We start from the raw sequence: 15,940 nt of genomic DNA, 5'->3' as shown, positions 1-15,940 counted from the left end.
TAGCAGCCTTATTTGGGCCATACGTAAAGTAATTTTGCAGAGTGGGAATATAAATGCTTTAGCTAGAGCGACACCAAAATTATAATAAGCTACCTAAGACTTATATCCTATGTCACTGTTGCTGGTGTAGCTGTGTATTTGTTAATAATATTGATACTGGCAAGAGCAGAGAAGACGCCCTTGTGAAAAAAAATATTGATGTGGCTGGAATTTTGCACCTGGGACTGGAAGATGTCGTCACAGTTAGATAACCTTGTGCTTTCAAAACCCAGCCTTCTGAAAGCCAGCTAAACACATCCTCCAGGCGATTTAAATGTTCCTGGAAAGTTCTCTCAATAACAATCACATCATCCAGATAAACCCAACATGTGGCCCGCTGAATATCTGCCAAAATCAAAGCCATTCGCCTTTGAAAAGTGCAGGGGGAATAGCAGAGACTGAAAGGCGTCATGCTGGACAGGCGGAATGAGATGGGGAATCTTCGGACAATGCTCTGGATGCCGTTCCACTTTTCCAGAAGCCAACAAATATGTCGGAGGTAAAATAGCTGTTAGGCTGTAGAGGAGAACTTCTTAGGTCTGTTAGCAGAGGCTGAGATTCTTTGATATGTGCCAGGGCTGTAAGAAAATGGTGCCTGTGTTGAGGATTTGTATGTATCTGCTCTGCTTTTTCCAGGGCATCATTTAATATTATGTGCAAGTACCCCACTCTCAAATCTGTCTGTCTGTCTGTCTGTCTGTTGTCTGTCTGTCTGTCTGTCTGTCTGTCTGTCTGTCTGTCTGTCTATTCTATTCTATTCTATTCTATCCTATCCTATCTATCTATCTATCTATCTATCTATCTATCTATCTATCTATCTATCTATCTATCTATTTATCATCTATCTATCATCTATCATCTATCTGACCCCTCACATCCTGGACACAAAGTGTTTCAACTCCTACCCTCACTACAGAGCCCTGCACACCAAGACAACTAGACACAAGAACAGTTTTTCCCTGAACGCCATCACTCTACTAAACAAATAATTCCCTCAACACTGTCAAACCTTTTACTAAGTCTGCACTTCTTTTTTCTACTAGTTTTTTCTCATTATTCCTATCATCATTTTCCTCCCACTCAGGACTGGATGACTGTAACTTGTTGCTTGTATCCTAAGATTTTTTTTTAATTAATATTGATTGTTTCTTCATTGCTTATTTGACCCCTATGACAATCATTAAGTGTTGTACCACATGAATCTTGACAAATGTATCTTTTTCTTTTATGTATGCTGAGAGCGTATGCACCAAGACAAATTCCTTGTGTGTCCAATCACACTTGGCCAATAAACAATTATATTCTATTTTATCTATACACTCATACACAGAGAGAGAGAGATAGATAGATAGAGATTATTTCATTCATTCATTCATTCATTCATTCATTCATTCATTCATTCATTCATTTAATCAAATGTATAAGCCACCCCTCTCCTAACGGACTCAGGGTGGTGTACAACAATAAAATAACTACAAAAATTAAAAATATCCCCAAATACATATTATAAAAAGCAAATATAAAATTTAAAACCCTATATAAAACAGATACGCAACCATCCATCATTCATACTGCTGTCAGAACAGGATACAATCGCTCAACGGCCTCAGGCCTGCCGGCATAAGTGTGTTTTCAAATCCTGTTGGAAGGCCAGGAGATTGGAGGCCGCCACAGAGAAGGCCTTTCCCTGTGGTCCCGCCAGCCGGCATTGCTTGGCTGATGGGACTGGAGAAGGCCAACTCTGTGTGATCTAATCGATCGCTAGGACATGTGAGGCAGAAGACGGTCCTGTGAATAATCTGATCCTAAGCCATGTAGGCCTTTATAGGTAATAACCAATGCCTTAAATTGCCTTTGGAAACCAATCGGCAGCTACTCACCCCTAAAGTAAGACCTACTCAAAAATAAGACCTAGTCTGATTTTAAGCATGCTCCTAATATAAGCCTCACCCCCAAAATAAGCTCTAGTTAAGACCATCAGTGGGATGTATGGCCAGCATTGGAGGCAGCAAGGATGTGGTGGCCAATGGTGTCTGGCAGAAGCCGCAGCCTGCACGGCGCAGGAGAGTTTATTTATTTGTTTGTTTGTTTGTTTGTTTGTTTGTTTGTTCGTTCGTTCGTTCGTTCGTTCGTTCGTTCGTTCGTTCATTCATTCATTCATTCATTCATTCATTCATTCATTCATTCATTCATTCAATTTTTATGCCGCCCTTCTCCTTAGACTCAGGGCGGCTTACAACATGTTAGTAATAGCATTTTTTAACAGAGCCAGCCTATTGCCCCCACAATCCGGGTCCTCATTTTACCCACCTCGGAAGGATGGAAGGCTGAGTCAACCTTGAGCCAGTGATGAGATTTGAATCACTGACCTTTAAATCTACAGTCAGTTTCAGTGGCCTGCAGTACAGTACTCTACCTGCTGCGCCACCCCGGCTCATAGCAGGCACAGGTGGGTGGAAGCACGCGATCTGGATGCAACGTGTGGGAGGCAGGAAAGCTGAGGTCGGTGGGCCAGAGCAGGTGGGCTGCCATGAAAGGCTTGTCTTCCCAGGGCAGCACCTGCAGTAGACCAAGGCAGAGATGTGTTTGTGGGGGAAGGCAGATGAGCCATATGGGCTGCAGGAAAGTTAAAAGCTGCAAAGATGAGCCTCCAGTTCTGTCCCATCGTCTCTTGGCTTGCCGGCTCTGTTGCGGCTGTGAGCAAGCAGAAGAATTGGCCATGTGGAGTCCTGCTGGATGGGGCTACTGGAGCCACCATCACGAGGCAAGGTAGGTGTTGGGATATTGATGGCCTGACTGTGGGGCCCTGTGCTTAGCCAGTGCAGGGCACGTGGTGCAGCTCCACCCTCTCAATATATATATTACTGGATATTTTTGCATAGGACTTTATAGATGATTAAAATCACTCATTAACATTACTGCTGGAGTGTGGTAAAAATGATTATTACCCGTGAAGGGCTGCAAAAATTTTTACTACCACACTATGTCCGTGGCTTATTTTGTGGGCGTGGCTTGCCAGCCATGTGACCAGGGGGGAGTGGTTTGAGGATTATGCAACCAGGTCATGTGATTGGCTTAAAGGTCACTCACGTCAAGGGTTTGGGTTAGGGTGCCTGGCCTCTCCTCACCTCAAAGAGATACAAGTTTAGTAATTTACTATTACAGAACATCCAAAATATACTATTTAATTCTATGTATATATGCCATATGTGTACATATATATTACACACAGGCACACAAAAATATACATTATCTACTTGAATGATGAGGCAGCAGCCATCTCGATCACCGGAACATAGAAACTTTAATAAAACCACTTAGCTTTCGTTAGCGTGCTGCTAACTTCGTCAGAGTTTTAAAATGCCGTGGGCATTATCTACTATATAAAGTGTATGTACGCATATGCACGCACAGCTCTTCTAAAATTATACACATTCAACCTCATTTACTATGATAGGAAAAACATACCCAGTGCCCAGAAGGGGGAAAAAAAAATCAACATTTTTCTACCGCTTCTGCATATCTGACCATACCCATCACTGATTATCACAGCAAAAACCACTACCTGTTTTGCACCCCCATAATTCCATGCCTTTCCAAATGAGAGTTTAATATGAATTTGAACTTTCAGTGAAGCTATTACTCTTATTCCACTTTCTCACATGTAGGAAAGTATTAGATGGAATAGGCATTTCTTATCTTAGATGGGAATGTCTGGAGTACCCATGGTGGCTCTTAGATGACGCAACCCAAACTCAGGAAGGAGAGCAGTACAGCTGCCTGATTTTGCTTCCTTGTTTAAACATTGCTTTTTAAAAGGAATCTTCAGCACCAACAGAAGCTGCCAATCATATGAGTGACTCATGCATGACCAAACAAATCTTGCCGACTGGGTGTTTTTTCTCAGTCCATGTTTTGTAGCTAGAATCCCAAGCATTGATTGGCTGTAATAAGTACCGCCTTTCCCTTCCTCTGAGGCAAACAGGTGGGCTCTAAGGAAGAAACCCATTGCTTGCAGAGCAGGACGCCTATTTTCTGGTAATAGCTGCAGAAGAAAAGGAGGCACTTGAGTTTCCACTCAGTCTTAATCTCTGGCTTGCTTTTTTATTGGTTTATTTAAAAAGACCAATGCCCCACACCTCCAATCTTTTTAAAACAAACCCAGATAAGATTTTATGCCCAAATCTGCCAGATTTTAAGGTTGAAATAAGGGAATAATTTCCATAATGATCGAAACATTTAAATATGTTAAAGGGTTAAATAAGGTCCAGGAGGGAAGTGTTTTTAATAGGAAAGTGAACACAAGAACAAGGGGACACAATCTGAGGTTAGTTGGGGGAAAGATCAAACGCAACGTGAGAAAATATTATTTTACTGAAAGAGTAGTAGATCCTTGGAACAAACTTCCAGCAGACGTGGTTGGTAAATCCACAGTAACTGAATTTAAACATGCCTGGGATAAACATATATCCATCCTAAGATAAAACACAGGAAATAGTATAAGGGCAGACTAGATGGACCATGAGGTCTTTTTCTGCCGTCAGTCTTCTATGTTTCTATAATGTTAAATGCACCATGTTACAGTTCCTCATCTGGTATTATTGAAATTAATATCATGAGAGAGAGGTAGATATTAACTTGCATCAAGTTTCATTTTAGACACAAGTGAGGGATATTGTATTGCCAAGTAATTTCACCCTCTTCTTTTTATTATGTTAATATGAGATGGAAGGGAATTGCAATTCTCATATTCTTAGATGATAAGGTTACTTGTGGTTCTCCATGCAACTAAACAAATGCAGTCTGTCCATTTTGTGAGTCTGTTGAGGAACGGGTTTTGTGCTGAAATGAATTATTTACAACTTTATCCGTAACTTCTTTCTTCCAGACTTGGAATATGTTTTCCCTGAAGTGAGATAGGAGAAGGACCGTGGTGCTTACTTAGGGGGTAAGAGATACTTTGCATATAATTAGGACCAGAACTGGTACCATTGGTTAAAAAAAAGAAATTGCTTAAAAATTATACATCAAGAAAAATGTCCAACTAAAACAACGTGTAAAACCAGTAAATAACGACATGAATCATAATATCAAATTGAAACGATAAACTGTAAATATCGATCGACACAAATTTTGAACTACAAAGAAACTGAATGAATAAATTTATAAATCGCTGATAAATGATGGCACTAGCAACTACGTCAAATACATATGGATAAAACTTCAGGAAAATCTATACCACCTATATGCTTAAACTACAGGCCGCAAAACATAGAAGCCCCAGCTCTAACGCTGGCCCCCCACACTCTTCTTACTACTCTTTTCTTACTTTATATTTCTATTTGTCCTCCTCTTGTATTTCTTTCCCTTCTTTCTAAATCCTTTTCCCTTTCTTTCCCTCTTCTTCCCCAATCACGCATGCTATGTAAGTAAACTATAATTGCTAGAATGCACATTATATATATTCCCTTTACTTTTCTGTACCCTGTTTTTAATGTACAGTGATCCCCCGATTATCGCGAGGGTTCCGTTCCAAGACCCCTCGCGATAATCGATTTTTCGGGATGTTGTGGTGCGGAAGTAAAAACACCATCTGCGCATGCGTGCCCCTTTTTACATGGCCGCGCATGCGCAGATGGTATTTTTACTTCCGCACTTGGGAAGACCCAGAAGCTGAGGAGCCGCCTGCCTGCCCACTTGTCCACCGCTTTTCAGCTTGTCCGCCGCTTGTCCGGCCGCCGCTTTTCCGGCCGCTGCTTGTCCACCGCTTTTCCGCTTGTCCGGCCGCCGCTTTTCTTGTCCGGCCGCCGCTTGTCCGCCACTTGTCCGGCCGCCGCTTGTCTGCCGCTCTGGGAGTTGAAGACCCAGGGAAGGTTCCTTCGGCCGCCCACCAGCTGATCTGCTCGGCAGCGCAGTAGCAGCGAGGAGCCGAAGATGGGGTTTCCCCGTTGCCCACACAAAAGGGAAACCCCATCTTCGGCTCCTCGCTGCTACTGCGCTGCCGAGCAGATCAGCTGGTGGGCGGCCGAAGGAACCTTCCCTGGGTGCCGCCCGCCGCTCGAGAGCAAGAGGGGGAGAGATAGAGAAAGAGAGAGAAGGAAAGAAAGAGATGAGAGAGGGAGGAAGAGAGTGTGAGAGAGGAAGAAGCAAGATAGAGAAAGAGAGAGAGAAAGAAAGATGAGAAAGGAAGGGAGTGACGTCATCGGGTGGAAAAATCGCGATATAGCGTTTCGCAAAGATCGAGATCGCGAAACTCGGGGGATCACTGTATATAACGAATAAACAAAAAATTAATAGGACCAGAATTGGGAATCAGCACAGAACAACCTTTTTATGGAAATTGATCTGGAACTATACTATAGCATCATTAATTAAAATCCAAGACAGCAGAGATGATTTCTGAAATACTCTATGGCAGGGTTGTCAAACTCCCGGACCATGGGCCGAATGTGTCATGCACTGGCCATGCCCACACTCAGTTTAGTGAAGGGGGAAAAGTCACGATTCATCACATGACGCCTCCATGATGGCGTGAGTTTGACACCCCTGCTCTAGGGGTTTACTGGCCTTCCTACTTTCCTCTCACAATAGCTCAAAGTTAATTTATACCTAATTGGGTTGGGTATAATTGGGCTTTTAAAGCCCTGATTACACACAGCTGAATCAAGTTGGGTGGCCTGTAAGGCGTTGGGTTGAGGTTATTCAACACCATATGAAATTAGTGCATAGTGCCCTTGGACTTCAGCTACATTTCAATCCCATTCAAGTGATTATAAAAGACACTGGGAGAGTCCTAACCTTTTAAGAGGTCATGAAAGGTTACATAATGGAAGATATAACCAGGGCTGGGCTACTGCTTGGATGGGTGGGGGGACGCAGTGAGGTAGTGAAAATGGAGCTCCACCCCAGAGCATCCAATTTGCACTGAAAGATGTTGAAAGAAAATGCAATGTGTCCTGTATAAGCCACGCATGGAGTGTGGTGTTAAAAATTTTGGTAGCCCTTCACTGGACATAACTCAATAAATAAAAGTCATCTTTTGTCATCTTGGCTTTTTGTAGCAATAATTGGGATGCTTTCACCTTTTTTTTGCAGTAGATCCCTCAAACAAACACACACATGTACACCTACACACACACACTCACAAACACACACACCCCACACAAAAGAACTCAAACATAGATACACACCTGACAGTTCTCTGCAATAACTTACCTGATAAAAATCTCTTGTCTGCCGCCAGTTTGTCAGGCTTTCAAGCTCTACAGAATGTTGGCAGAACTAAAAATGGATGAAATGTAATTTCTCCCAACAGGCTCCCTCTTTCCCTCCGTCCCTTCCACGTCGTTTCTAACATCTGCCAATGCAAGGAGGCTGGTTTCAGAGAAAATTAAGCACTACTCTTTGCCAGTCACTGACAGAGAGAGGAGCCATGATTAAACATGGGCAAGGAAATTTTTGACAGCAGCCTCAAAACTGGTTCCAATACAGATTGCGTGTGGTTGTTTCAGGTTTCAAGGCAAGGGTGGGACATTCTGTTCAGTACACCCGAGGCTTGATCTTCTGAGGTGGTGAGCTCTTGTCATACCTTGAGAGAGTTTCCCATCTTAAATGTATTTTCTTTTTTGCAGTGTTGTCTTTGTCAACAAGGACTGTATCTTCAGACCGCCATTCAGTTTAGCATCCAGCTCTTCCATCCATTGTGATCCTCAAATGTAACAAGATTTAAATTTGAGCCTTTCATTTCTTTTGCAAGTTTATTAAACTAATGAATGTCTGTTAAAATTACATTAAAACTAAACTAAGCTAATTTTTATCTAGAGATGTAAGACTGAGGAAAACTAGCTCAATAGACAAAATCTAACTCTGTATGCTTATTCCTTTACTGCATTTTTACTCTTTTCTTTAATTAAGATGGCTCCCAGTGTTGTTCTAATATTCTGAAAGATTATGACAGATTTGTGATATGATCTGTCTATCCTATCCTATCCTATCCTATCCTTTGCTAATCCTTTTCTCCTTTCATCTATGATCATTACTATAGCAGTGTATATCAAGCTATAGTAATGGTAAATGGTAAATTTCCAGCATGATATACCATTAGAAGATCTAGTAATGGTAAATGCAGTGTATATCAAGCTATAGTAATGGTAAATGGTAAATTTCCAGCATGATATACCATTAGAAGATCTAGTAATGGTAAATGGTAAATAGATATAGTAATGGTAAATGGTAAATGTCCAGCATGATATACCATTAGAAGATTATGGAAATTGACATAAATGCATAACAGTAGTGTGTGCATATTTATTTATTTTATTTATTTATTTATTTTATTTATTTATTTTATTTATTTATTTATTAGATTTGTATGCCGCCCCTCTCTGAAGACTCGGGGCAGCTAACAACAATGAAAAGACAATGAAAACAAATCTAATATTAAAAATAATCTAAAAAACCCCAATTTAAAGAACCACTCATACATACAAGCATACCATGTATATACAGTATTCTTCATAGGCATCAACTCAATTGCTAGGAAGATTGTATAATAAACTCTTAATTATTTTTTTATATCAAACAAGCCAAAGTACTATTCTCTTACTTGTTGGTTACATTTTTGGAGCATCTACTGCCTAGCATCCAGTAATAATGTCTGAAAATGATATTTTTTGCATTGGCTTTGAGTTAACCCACTGTATATGGTTTTTATACATGTGAGAAAAACACAAACAGCTGCCCCAAGAAAAAAGTTATAACTGAGGCATGCCTAGTGAATGGTGAATGGCAGGCCTGATGAAATTGATTAGAAAAACAGGATGGAATCTGAGCAGAGGAAATGGCAATTTTTCTCCTATCCTATCCTATCCTATCCTATCCTATCCTATCCTATCCTATCCTATCCTATCCTAATCCTTTTCTCCTTTCATCTATGATCATTACTATAGCACTGTTAATGCTACATGTCTCTCATGACTTTGGATGGGAAGACATTGAAGCTCTTCCTGGATATATTAAAATGGTATTTTCCCATCCTTGAATAAGTAGAAATCATGTTGGCATGAATTGCACTGTCCCAATAGCCAAGCCCTATTCTCCCTCAGTAACCAGACCATCAAGTGGTAGTACCCATGATAGTGAAATGTTTGCAGAAGAACCTCACAAAACTATATGATATATTCAGATAAGATTAGAAAGTCCACATACAGTATGCGGATAGATATAAATATAAATTTGATTGACAGTCATGACTGGGCCCAGACTGGGTCAAAAATCAGGGCAGTTGATAAGTGTATCACCACATAATCTGACTCAATTTTATGACTATCTTCCCATGTGGTCTTGTGACTGTGGGATGCTGCCCTGGTCATTCATTCACTCATTCATTCGTCCATCCGTTCACTCGTCCGTCCGATTGTTCATTTGTTTGTTTATTGGATTTGTATGCCACCCCTCTGCAAGGATTCGGGGCGGCTCACCACATAATAAAAACAATATCAAGTCTAAAATCCAATTAATATAATTAACTACTCTAAACATCCTGGAACATTAAAAATCATTTCTTCAATTTTAACAAAAAGCATACTTCGCACTCATAGGCCAGAAGCTAGGGTGAAGTGATCCCAAGTCTGGCGGAGGGTGGGGGCATTATGAATCTCTGGGGGGAGCTGATTACAGAGGGCCAGGGCCCCCACAGAGAAGGCTCTTCCTCTAGGCCCTGCCAAGCGACATTGTGTAGTTCAGTGTTTCCCAACCTTGGCCACTTGAAGATATTTAGACTTCAACTCCCAGAATTCCCCAGCCAGCAAATGCTGGCTGGGGAATTCTGGGAGTTGAAGTCAAGATATCTTCAAGTGGCCAAGGTTGGGAAACACTGGTGTAGTTGACCGGACCTGGAGAAGGCCAACTGTGTGGAACCTAACCGGTCTCTAGGACTCATGCGGCAGAAGCCAGTCCTGCAAGTAATCTGGTCCAATGCCTTGTAGAGCTTTATAGGTGATAACCAACACTTTGAATTGCATCCAAAAACCAATCGGCAACCAATGCACTCCACGGAGTGCTGGGGAAACATGGGCATGCCTTGGGAGGCCCATGAGTGCTCGTGTGGCCACATTCTGCATGATTTTAGTTTCTGAACACTCTTCAAAAGTAGCCCCATGTAGAGAGCATTGCAGTAGTCGAACCTGCAATGTAAGTTGATTGCCAAGTATTTGAAATGCAGTAGCACAACAAGCTGCAAAGAATCCTTTTCAAGGCTGTTGCAATGTTAAATTGTCATTAAACTGTATGTTGTTAAAAGAGGACTATCTGTATTGTCAGCTAGATGGACCAAGCATACAATTTGGAATCAAGTAAACTCATCTCAAACAGAGAAATAAATTGCTAAAAATATCTGGCAGAAACTAATTCATCAGAACAAACTAAAGATGAGAGTCATAGTGAATATGAAGTTCTTAGCTACTTAAATTCATTTATTTATTTTTGGAACTTCAGAATTTCCAATTTCTGCTACTCATAGCTGAATGGAAGTATAGTTCATATACTACACAAGATAGCCAATGGTTTAGTTGACTGGATAATCATCAATCAAACGGGTGGAAGTGAGCAGCAGCTGTGGGAAGCTGTTGAGATATATTTTGGGATTTTTGCCAATCTATGCACTGTGGAGTCCTTGATGGTCTCTGGGCTTGGCTGTTTGTGTGAACTCCACAATTCAATCATTACCTGCAGAAATTCCCTTCCATTGGAATCTCGCCACTGTCACACATTCTTTGTTTCTTTTTCCTACACAATCTGGATTGTTGCGGTGGTTGGCGATTTAAGGCTTCATTTTGTTTCAATGCATTTCTATGTGACTCAGCGTGAGGCTTTGCCAGAAAACGCCTGTGGCAGGATGAGATGTTGCAAATAAGCCCTTTCAAGTATGTGAGTTATTCACATTCTTCCTTCTTTTAAAAAGCCAGGAGAAAATATCCACAATCCATTCCAGCAGCCAAGAATTGTGGTTTAGACCTCTCACACCTAAAGCATGGGCTTGCTTCCTTAATCTAGATTAATATTACATAATATGCCCTCTCCAAAGGCTGTGATAAGTGAGAAGTTTGAAAAATATTGTTCCTAATTTGTTTTATCTCTGATGTAATGTGTCAGATGATTATGACCACATTTCAAATATCTGCTCGGAAAGGAAGACACTTAGGGTATTCTATAGGGTTAATAAACACCAGGGAAGTTGGAAGGCCTTAATCCTTTCACCCTTCATTTTTCTATCTGATCTGTCATTCTTTTTAGCACCATATTAAAACATCAGCATGGTATCAATGGAGAAGCTTCCAGAGAATATTTAACAGTTAATTATGTTGTACTTGAACATACCAGAATTTGATATGGTTGGTTCTACCACATTTTCAGAAATGTGAAACAGAAACAGAAGAAGAAGAAAATATAATATATCTACAGTATATAAGCATTCCCCACCCTGTTGTCCTCCAGATGCGATAGATCTCCAAGTTCCCAAGCTAGTCAGTCTTGGCTATGTTGACTAGCAATTTTACAAGTTCCCATCTCAATATACATCATGACTCAGATTTTAGGAGTCTATGAAGCAATGCTTGAGCCATAAAGTGAACTGTATACAGTAGACCAGAGGTGTCAAACTTGCAGTCCACTGGCTGGATGCATTATGTGCTGGCCATGCCCACCCCCATTTTAGTGAGGGAGAAAGTCATAATATGTCACATGATGACCCATTCGGATGCAAGTTTGACACCCCTGCAGCAGACAGGGTGAACTAGAGAGGAAGGATCAAGGCTATTATAGTATCTCTATTACTGGTTTTTGGATAACCCATTTTTGGTCTGTATTGCAGCAGAGGCGGAGTAACGACACGGACACAAGAGCTGGATTTAAAATGGGTCATTTTATTAATTAAATTTGCATAATTTATTTAAACAAATTAGCATAAATTAGCTAAAACCCTAAACAAGGACCCGCAGGGTCAAACAATTACTTCCGGGGCGAAAAATGACGTCAGAAAAACTTCTGGGGCAACTTCTGGGCGTAGCTCCATGCTGATCCAGGTGAGGGGCCACGCCCTCACCTGACTCACTGCCATGCACCTGCATGTGGGAGGTCTCGCCGTCTATCCCATACAAGGGGAAAGAAATGGGCGGGACCCAAAGACAGGTTCCCCCCAATTGCTCAGATCGCTTCCACCATGAGCCTTTAGAGAGAACCTGTCAATCATCCCCAAAGATGCCCAACGGAGAACACGCAGTTGCTAAACATCACCCAGTTTTCCGCCCCTAACCTGCCTACCCAAATGACCAAAGGTAAGTCAATTAGCCTAAACGGGGGGTGAAGCACCCCCTAACTGCCTATCCATCACCGCAGTGTGGAATAGGCGAAAAAACGGTCGCAGAAAATGCCGCAACCACCAAAAATTCCTATTCGGGCCCCCTAAGGGCGACCCCCTTGGCACACTGAAAGATAGGGAAGGCGGGTGGGTGTTCGCTTCGTCATCATCCAGGGTGAAAAGGAGGCCCTGGAGCCTGAGCAGCCCTTTCCTAGGGCTGCAGGCTCCGCCCCTGGATGATGTCACTGGGAAGGCCGAAGCCTCCCAGGAGCTGGCTGAGATCTCACAAAATCTCACGAGATCTCGGCCGAAAACAAGATGGCGGCTGTGCCGAGGGTCGTGTCTCCCTGGCCCTGCAGCAAAACGGGCCGGGGATGAAGTCACCAGCCAGGTATTAACTTGAGGAAAATTTTTCCAATTCTTTGAATAGCAGGTTCTGTTACTGTACTTATTTTGCAGTTTTATTTTCCCTTTTTAAATTAAGCATTTTTTTGTTTTAACAAAACTTTATATCCTGGATCCATTCTCATACTCATGCTTTGCTTATATTTGAATATCACAGGAGGGAATTAGTGCCTATTCCAACAGCTTCTGTAGCCATTCGTCAATAGTGGAAATTGAAATGCCCTTCCATTTTTGTGTATACAATAGTTTTGCTGCTGTCAACATATCTAAGATCAAAGTTCCAAATTTTTGTCCAAGCCTTTTTCTGTTATAATGCTTATAAATGTTTCAATAGTGACAATTTCATATAGAGTACTCTATATAGGAAATATAATCCCACCAAAGCCAGACTTTCACCTCAAGCTGCTGAGACTTTGAGTACCACTCAGAAATACTTCAGCAATACAATGCTTGATAGAAGTGAAAGTTTGGCCTTGGTGGGATTATATTTCTTATATACAATAGTATATGAAATTGTTGCTACTGAAAATGGATTTGATTTCTCTGCCTAGTGATTGGAAAGACTCTGTTGACAAATAAATGAAAGCAAACTACAAACAGTGTTAAAAGATGTAAAACTGTATGTCAGCTTCATCTCATTCTTTCTCCAGATTTCCTTGCTGTAATATTGACATGACAATAAGTTCCGTGCAAACCCTTCCATCCTTCCTTCCTTCCTTCCTTCCTTCCTCCCTCCCTCCCTCCCTCCCTCCCTCCCTCCCTCCCTTCCTTGCTGTGAGCCACCCCAAGTCTTCAGAGAGGGGCGGCATACAAATATAATAAATTATTATTATTATTATTATTATTATTATTATTATTCCTTCCTTCTTTCCTTCCTCTCTTCACAATAAATTGGCACATAATATTTTCAAATCATGCGGTCAATATCTGTGGCTGACTGAGACCATGTACATTTATTTGGATATCAATGACATTTACTTTCACATAAATGCTTCCAAGGATCAAATTATTAAAGTAGATCACAATATTTGGAATGTAGATGCAGCCATCCAACTGGCAAAGGTCTAAGATAACTTTCCAGCTATTCCCAAAGTTCCTCCCCTCTTCCTATCTTATGGCATCTACAGACTTATGGATTTTTACATGGTTCATTAAGAATATGTTAGCTTTTGGAAAACGTTTATGATGATTGAGTGGGGGGGATGTTGGCTTTTCGGCAGTAGAATCAAATGGAAAATGAGGGTGTACTGCAGTTTTACAAGTATCTTGGAAATTTCAGCTAAAAAGATCAAGGGAAGCTGAAATTGCTTTTTTTCCCCCCATATGGAAAAGGCTAAAAACTGTTTCAGTTTTTTCTCTCTAGAAGGGAAATAAAATAAAGATGGACCCAGGGTGAAGATAATGGGATGTATCAGCAGCATGAGAAGTTAGGGAACAATAAAATGATTGGTGCATGGTTGTCTAAAATTCATTATCATTTTATAGGTGTGTTCCTTTAGGGACCCACATCTGCCACTTATATCTGTGCAGTGCAAACTCATGCTCCTAACAGCTTGTTTACAAATATAGAAAGCAAGGGTGCCAGACCAAGCATATATGGCTTTTTCATCCAAATATTTTTTCTTCTAATGGATAATGATTGGGTAAGAAAATCAAATGCAGGGCTAGCCCCATAGAACCCCTAAGTTAAATATTTGCTTGGAATAGCAGTGGTTTTACAGGCATCCTTAAAGCACCATCAGAAATCTACTCAAGTTTCTTGTATATTTCAATGCATGCCAGGGTATTCTTTAGTCAGGCATTGTTGTGCATTTTCCAAGAATGATGGTCCAACTTCCCCTTTGACATTTAAAGGGACCTTGAGTTGAACTTCTCAAATTGCATTGCACAACTGTTCGGAGCAATAAGATGCCAATAGCCAGTCCTGGACAGATCAGTTTCCACTCAGTTGGTAATGGAATTCACACACTAGTACTGTAGCCCTGTAGGATCAAATCATGGAAGTAAGTATGAAAATTTTCAGTGTATTCTTTTTAAAAAAAGAAAGACGAAAATAATGGATAATTGTAGCCAATTTTTTTTAACTACCACACTGTGGGTGTAGCTTATGCAGGACGCCCTGCATTTTCTTTCAACATCTTTCAGTGCAAATTGGATGCTCTGGGGTGGAGCTCCATTTTTTGCTACCCCACTGCATCCCCTCCATCCGGGCAGCATCCCACCCTGATTGTAGCCACCTATGATTCTGTGTTCAGATTTCTGAAGTGCAAATTTTGGTTTACAAGGCAACAAATCCTTGACAAATAATTGGATGAAAAAAATATAAGAGGACTATTCTATCTCATTACTTAGTTCAGAGGTAGGCAAACCTGGCTCTTCTATGATTGGCTCAGGAATTCTGGGAGTTGAAGTCCACAAGTCATAGAAGAGCCAGGTTTGTCTACACCTGACCTAGTTTATTGTTCTGAAAAGCTAATTTCTGGGTTGCCTGAACCTCTGGATCAGGAAGTCCAACCTCGGCAACTTTAAGATTCGAAGAAATGGACTTTCAGAATTCCCCAGATAGCATTCAGGGCTGAGGAATTCTGAGAGTTGAAGTGCACCAGTCTTAAAGTTGCCAAGGTTGGACAGCCCTACTTTAAATGTAATCCAAACTTTCTTATGTCACAAAGTTATCTTGATTGCTCGCTTTCAAGAAAAATGTAAATTTGGACATATACGAGGTCCAAGCTTCCGTCTCGGAGTTGAATACGGGCGGCGGTGGAGCCATGGCCGAGTTCATGGCTGCGTTAGCGGGAGTTCGACCTCTTCGTCGCCACTGAAAAGTCTGGACTCCGGTAGTCTTAAATCAAACTTGTTTATTCATGGCAAGAGAGAATTCAAACACTGGAACGGTAGAATTGCCGGAATGAGGGCAACGGCTAACCCGTTGCCCTTTTATACTCTTTTTAACGCGGGCTTTTACCAACTGACACACATTTAACTTTCGCGGCTATTTTCTGAATAGCCGCGTCTTAACCAATCGCAGATTTTCTGCGAATATTTTTAAACAAACACAACACTAGAGGCTTTCACCACCCACATAGAAATAATGTGTAGATGGCCTTTTTCTCAGTGGAACTAAATATTATAACAAATTTC

At 41.2% G+C, this 15,940-nt stretch overlaps 1 long non-coding RNA gene across 1 annotated transcript; it reads left to right on the top strand.

Annotated features, from left to right (window-relative positions):
* Positions 1 to 313: 313 nt before the first annotated feature.
* Positions 314 to 7,885, top strand: LOC139159484 (uncharacterized). Its single transcript, XR_011557809.1, has 3 exons — positions 314 to 538; positions 4,928 to 4,987; positions 7,671 to 7,885. It is a non-coding gene; the product is annotated as an uncharacterized lncRNA (long non-coding RNA).
* Positions 7,886 to 15,940: the final 8,055 nt, after the last annotated feature.

This window comes from Erythrolamprus reginae, chromosome 1 (genome assembly GCF_031021105.1).
Source record: "Erythrolamprus reginae isolate rEryReg1 chromosome 1, rEryReg1.hap1, whole genome shotgun sequence".
NCBI lineage: Eukaryota > Metazoa > Chordata > Lepidosauria > Squamata > Dipsadidae > Erythrolamprus > Erythrolamprus reginae.
Note: the sequence above shows the minus strand (reverse complement) of the source record. Positions and strands in the feature narration are given on the sequence as shown.